At 41.3% G+C, this 6,906-nt stretch overlaps 1 long non-coding RNA gene across 1 annotated transcript in view; it reads right to left on the bottom strand.

The window, feature by feature from the left end:
• Window positions 1–2,836: 2,836 nt before the first annotated feature.
• The window catches only part of LOC310760088, a 36,629-nt gene continuing 32,559 nt past the window's right edge, over window positions 2,837–6,906 (bottom strand). The window contains exons 6-8 of the long non-coding RNA XR_014546753.1: window positions 6,768–6,856; window positions 5,073–5,177; window positions 2,837–4,891 (exon numbers count right to left, since the gene is read on the bottom strand). This is a non-coding gene — a long non-coding RNA (uncharacterized lncRNA). The remainder of the gene's footprint in view (window positions 4,892–5,072; window positions 5,178–6,767; window positions 6,857–6,906) is intronic.

The raw sequence follows: 6,906 nt of genomic DNA, 5'->3' as shown, positions 1-6,906 counted from the left end.
ATTGGAGGCTTTTAAATTCCTGAAACTATGAACTTTAGTGCACAAAAGGGCTTCTGTGTATTAAACAGAGGAAAATACACACCAAAAGAATGTTGTTTACACTGATTTTCCATGCATGCAAAACCCAAATCATTTTCTTGGTCCATTATCATTACCATGTGGGTTTTAAAAAAAATAAATAGAGGTCAATTCATTAAAATGTAAGTGGGCCATTTGTTCACATTCCCCCTGATGCGTTCCACATATAGCCAGAGATCAAGAAAGGTCATAGAAATAAGTAATTCAAGCTCCCACAGCTACCTAACATAAAGCCACAAAAATATAATGGGAAGGAGCACATGGTTCCTAGGTTCAGTCCATCTGCATCTGCAGTTTAATAGATCTTGGACAGCAAGACAGAGAAACATCTGCTGGGGGGAGGACTTTAGACAGTTTTATATTTCTTTTCTTTATACATTGTGGCCACCGAACTTGAAGGGCAATGACTACAGGGAAGCTGTAGAGACACTTCTTCACTCTTCCCCCTCACACAGTTTTCCCAGTGAAAATCACCCCTAAGTTGTTTTCGCTCCCACAAATGAAAATATGCAAGTATGTTTGTTTGTTTATTTTACTTCACTGGAGGCAAAAACTGCTGGGTGTGTCCTTTCCCCACTTTTTACCAGTAGAAAAAATGGCATGGAGTTAAGAAGGGCCACTCCTGTCTTAGACTTCTACTTCTGATTGCAGCTTCAGTGGCTACATTCGGGTTTTCAGAACAAAACAGAACACACCCATCCTGAGACCTGAGAGCTGGTGCTAGAGTCGTCGTTACTTAGCTAGAGAGACCAATGATTAAGGCAGTTTAAAAACATTCAGTAGAAGGTGGACCACAAATTTTAACAAATATAAAAGGAAGGACACTCCTACTATAGATGCAACAACTTGTCCTAGTCCTTTTTTGTGTTTTCTTTAGTACAGACGTAGCCAACATTGTGCCCTCCAGAAGTTGCTGGACTCCAACTCCCATCATCCCTCACCATTCATTCTGGCTGGGACTATGGGAGTTAGAGTCCATAAACACCTGGAGGGCATATTTGCCACAGCTGCTCTAGGACATGAAGAGAGAGCCATTACTTCCAGAGTGCTAGGGTTTTCTAGGCCGGACTGAAAGAAGGCCTGAAGCAAGATGCCTCTAACCTATGCATTCATATGCATACCTTCCCCTGTTGCTATGCATTTTGAACCATTTTTGTTGTTGTTGGAGAACTGCATTGCAAGATTCAGAGAAGTGCAAAGTTTGACTAATGGCTGCATTTTGGTTTATGTATTGTTTCGGGAAGAGATGAAATGCAAACTGAACCAAATTTTATTCATATATAGCAACACACTTGGATTCAGGAAAAGGCCAGACAAGTTCTAAAAGAATAAAATGGCTTGCCTAAAGCGGTTCCCTCATTGTGAGATGTGAGATTACAGGGAACCAGGCAGAGGGCCTTCTCGGTGGTGGCCCCCACCCTGTGGAACGCCCTCCCATCGGATGTCAAGGAAATAAACAACTATCTGACCTTTAGAATACATATGAAGGCAGCCCTGTTTAGGGAAGTTTTTAATGTGTGATGTTTTATTCTGTTTTTAATCCGTTGGGAGCTGCCCTGAGTGGCTGGAGAAACCCAGCCAGATGAGTGGGGTATTAACAACAACAACAACAACAACAACAACAATTACTAGTGATTTCTCCATCAAAGGTTTGAGCCAGAGAATTGCTGATTTCTAGCTCAGTTGTTTTGCTTGTATACTACCCTAGATCTTTATTCATACTCTGCACGAGTGATGCTACACTGTGTGTGAATTTACAGCAGCATTGCAGCCTGTACAGTATTGGTGGAACAAGTACCCTTGTTCCAACATCACTGTGCTGCTGCATGGCAGGAAAGAATGCATATGCATACTGCAGGGGAAATTGGGGATTCCATTATTTAGCGCTTGGAAGAAGGGGGGAAAAGGATTGTTGGGTTCCTACAGTTCAGATCAATGTGACAGATCCAGACGAGGGTGCAGTACTGCCATGATGCAGTAGTGTGTTTACTTTGAAGTAATCTTATTTGCTTCTACCACTTTGCTGTAAGTGGTTAAGATTTGTCAACAGGACTACTGGTGCTGCTGCTGCATCATCATGTTGTTGTTGTTGTTGTTTGTTGTATACCCCACCCAACTGGCTGGGTTTCCCTTATACGTGCTGGAAACTCTGGGCAGTTTCCAGCACATATAAAAACATAATAAAACATCAAATGTTAAAAACTTCCCTAAGTGAAATCTCTTTGCTGTAAAATTATAAGAAAGCAGTAATTCGCTCTAGAATATTTGATTGCACTAGTTAGAAAAGTGTTTTTCTGTTCACAGAGTTATTTTTGGATCTTCTTAAATGCAAACATATTTTAACCATTTTAAAGCATCCCAAATAATCACATTGTGGCAGGAGATCACAGCAACTGAAAGGAGTATCTTAACATTGTTCCTAGAAGCAATTTGGTTTTAACTTGTTGCAATTAAAGAGAAAATTGGCGTGACCTTGTCCATGCATTCAGTTAATGCATCACATTTACTTCTTGATTGCTTGTGAACTCTCAAAGGAATCATTTTTGTAAGAATTTTCAGAGCAATAGCTATGTTAAGTTTGTTGCAGCAAAAACAATGAAAAGTTTTGTTGGTCCTTAAATACTAGCAGATCTTATTATGGCACACATTTTCATTGACTAGAGTCCAGTTCATAAAATACACAATGTTTCATAGGAGTTTGTAAACAGTAAGGTCAGAGGGAAATAACATGCAAAATGTACAAATACTGACAATTGAATGAGACCTAGAATTTATGTAAAATAACTACAGTGACTCTTTACAATAACAGTTATGAGTGATAAATCAACTTGGCACTGCTGAGTTAACTTCTGTAGTTGAAAAGGGAAATATTGCCTTTATTTATACTCAAATCAAAAACCCTGGACAGTGGCTGCCAATCAGTATTCTAGATGGGCTGTTCTGGATGGACCAATAATCTGACACAATGGAAGGGTTGGCATCTGGGTTTGTTGCAAAGTCTGGTCCTTGTACACATGTCTCTGTTACTGAGGAATGGTAGCTGTTTTAGATGGGGTGTGTCTGGAAGCAATAAAAGGCCTACCACCCACAGTCTGAAAGAGAGAAGTATTATTGCCTGGTTGTAAATCCTTGATGATGTATTTGGCAACAAGTGCTGTTCTGTCTCTTTCATTTCTGGGTCTGTCATTACTAAATTATTCACGGGTATCAATCTGAACTCGTAACTCTGCTTTATCACTTCATTGTGTGGGTGGGTTCTGTAGACTTAGGAAAGTCTGGTGTAAAACCTTAAATTGTGAGTAAAAACTTGTCTAATGCAAGTGTAAGCAATGTTATGCACTCTAGATGTTGTGAACTACAACTCCCATCAGCCCTGGCCACTGGCCTTGCTCTCTAGAGCTGTTGAAAGTTGTAGTCCAAAACTACAAGCAAAACTAAAGTAGACGTGGTTGTATAGCAGGACTTAGCTGTAGACAATAGATTTTGTGGTGAGTCCTTGGTGGAAGCTGGAAGCATATAGATATATGTAGGGGTCATTAGGTTTCCAATATAAGACAGTGTCTATATGTTCTATGATTCTATGTCCATTATGTAATTGTAGTGTCCAGAACATACACCTTCTACATGGACTAGTCTAGGCTCAACTTGATGTTGGGGTAGAAGTTGACAAAGTTCTGATGGAACTTCTCAAACCAGCAATGGTAGCTATTCCTTCCAATTCCCTAGAAATTCCGTGCTAGTTCCCTCACTGCTAATCTGGCTGCTGGCATATAATACATCTCTTTGTGTCCCTTGTCACTTCTTTCTTTGTCACTATGGTTCCAACATAGTGTTTTTATGCAGCTTTATACACCGTTTTTAACTCTTAAGGGTGCAACCCTTCCACCTCCATTTCCCCCCAAGGTCATTTGAGAAATGGTCATCAGAAAAATCCAGCTGGAACAGGATTTCTAGCAGGTAGAGTTTGGTCAGCATGCTTTGCTGTAGTTTGGTACTGCTCACAACAAATAGGCTGCACACTCTCTGCATACTAAGTAGAACCTTAATTCTTAAACTGACCACAGTAAGACCAAATCCACTTGATGAAATGATCTATTAAAGTGTGAGTTGCTGTAAGTGACCTACTCTAGAATTAGGAAACTTTTGAGCCCAGTTATTTGTTTAACTAATATGCAAGAGATTGCCCTAGTAACTGTACCTCCGTCTATTTGATATGTATGAGGGCTTTGAATATTTTATAATGGTTAAGGTTGTATTCACTTCAAGCAACAGCTTCGAAAAGCGCACACATACATCTGAATTAAAATTCCAGTAAATTCTTTGTTGTCCAAATCAGCATGGAATAATAGTTTGGATTTTTAAACTCGCTGCTTTGAAGGCTTCTCCAGTAGGTAATATTCTAGGTGTCTTCTTATAAGGATTTAAAAACTATTATTTAACATCTACTCCTGGTCTGATTTCTCAGACAGATAATGAGTGTTTTAATCTTCATGCGAAGAACGAGAAGCAGAATTGTAAAGATGCTACAGAGAAAGGCGCTAGGGAACACATTTGTGAGCCGCCACAAATTCTCAGGGAAGCGTGGGCATAAATTCAGCACACATCAGATCTTAATAGAACATAATATACTCCAGAAAGCGAAGAGATAATGTATCCTGATGTATTCAGTATTTGACTTTGATGTAAGCTTAAGCATTATTCCATATGTTTTATTCTAGCACAAAATTAATCCTGGCTGGATACCATTGCACATTAATTATCAACTATGACTAAGTCCGACTGGCTTGTTTTCATAAGGTTATGTATGAGATATCTGCAGTGAGACAGTAAGGTTTTAAGAATATCATTAAGAACTGCTACAGTTAATATTGGCCTTTCTGAAGCACTTAGTAAGATTTGCATGTGCTTCAGTTATTCTTCTCCATGTTTAGAATGACATGAGGTGCTTGAGCAGGTTTACAATATGAAAGCAGAAAACTATATAATATACTTACATCCTAGTGTTAATACCATGTCTACTCATCCATGGACTCTAGATGCAATTAAGAATTTGGGGTGCAATCCAGGCACAGCTAAATACTTCTAAGTCCCATGGATTTCTGTGGGAGAGTTAAGCAGGTTCAGAACTCTCACTTACTGGGCAGGACACATCCAAGTTTAAGCACTTTTAAGAGGCATTGAAGTTAGCACACTCTTGTATGTTCCTGGCAGGACACCAAGGAAGGGGCGGAGGATGCTGGCGAGGGGTGTAGCCACAACTGGTACACACCGGGACAAGCTGTATATGGGGAAGGGGAAGTTGGGGACTTAGGGGGTACTTACGGAACATCGGAGGACGTTGAAGGGACAGCTGATAGTTCATGGGAGCCAGGGGAAGGGGACCAGAGATGCCCCCATATCTGTGGACCGGGCAGGCTTCTGAGGCATTGGGAACTGCGGGAAGTGCACTCCAGGAGACTGAGGCAGGCAAGGGACGACAGCCGAGCTCAGTAGTGGACCAGGTGGAGATCATGAGACTTGTTAAGTCTGAAAGGAGGTTGTGGTCACTCAGCTGGATTAAACTTAGGGCAGGTGAGGATCACATGCTTTTGTCAAGTGGAGAGACACAGCTGCTCAGTTGCAGTAAGCTCAGGTGCATCAATCAAGATTGGGGAGGATAGAAGGGAAGCAAGGCAGAGACACTGTTTGTTCAGCTTTCTCTGTTGGACCACAGCTTGGGTGCTTTGGGAATGCCCCTAGATTGTGACTTTGGGACTAATCCCAGGTGCTTCAATCCCCCCTGGATCTTCTGCAGAGGCTGGAACCTGACCTTATGGATTGACTTCAGACCTTGCTTGTTGTATTGGACCCAGACTGGTATTTGACCATTTGGACCATCTGACTACTCTGTAATGTTACTCTTGGGACTATGTGCACCATCAGGACTGACCTCCGGGTATGCCGAGGTTCAGGACACAAACTATATTAAATGGGATTTATTCCTAGTTAACTATGCATATGACTGAACCCTTAAGAAAGCTTACAGTTGGGTGGATCATGCTTAAGAATCAGAGAAAAACACACTTACTTAATTCTCCTATTGACCTTTTGATCTGATTGTTATATATTTTATAGGGATTCACTTGATCAGCCTTTGTCTGTCTGGTGCCTTCCAGATGTTTTGGACTACAGCTCCCATAATGGGAACTGCAGTCCAAAATTTCTGGTGGATACCAGGTTGGCAAAGGTTGCACTAGATGCTAGTCTATGCTCATCTGAACTGAGGTTCCCCATCCAGTGTGAGTGCAGCGGAACTGTAGCAGTATTACATCATTCAGAGCAGTGGCGTAGCGTGGGTTGTCAGCACCCGGGGCAAGGCAAGTAATTTGCGCCCCCTAACCCGTGGATTTGCGCCCCCTAACCCGTGGATTTGCCCTAACCCCAGATGTTGCGCCCGGTGCGGCCAGCCCCCCCTGCACCCCCCACGCTACGCCACTGATTCAGAGAAAAGTGAACGATACAAAAGGAGAAAAATATGGAAGTAGGTGGGGACATGTTCCCCCAGTTTTCAAACACGGTGATTTTATACATTTAATTGAAACTTGGCATTTAACAGTTCCAAATTCTGACTACCTTTATTTAAGTGAACTTTGAGACCCCTGATATTCTCTGCTGTTATCTTTATGTATTGTATGTTATCCTATTCATACCTTTCAGAAGCATGTTAAAAGTAGTCAATTAGGCACACAGAGACAATTGTTCCTTCTGAAGTCATAACTGAATTCTGGGTACCAGACTTCTTCCTCGAAGAATGGAAAGATTAAATAACTTCAAACATCTTACGTGCTG

This window comes from Podarcis filfolensis (assembly GCF_964270895.1).
Source record: "Podarcis filfolensis genome assembly, chromosome: 3".
NCBI classification, from domain to species: Eukaryota; Metazoa; Chordata; class Lepidosauria; order Squamata; family Lacertidae; genus Podarcis; species Podarcis filfolensis.
This window is presented reverse-complemented; position numbering and strand designations above follow the sequence as displayed.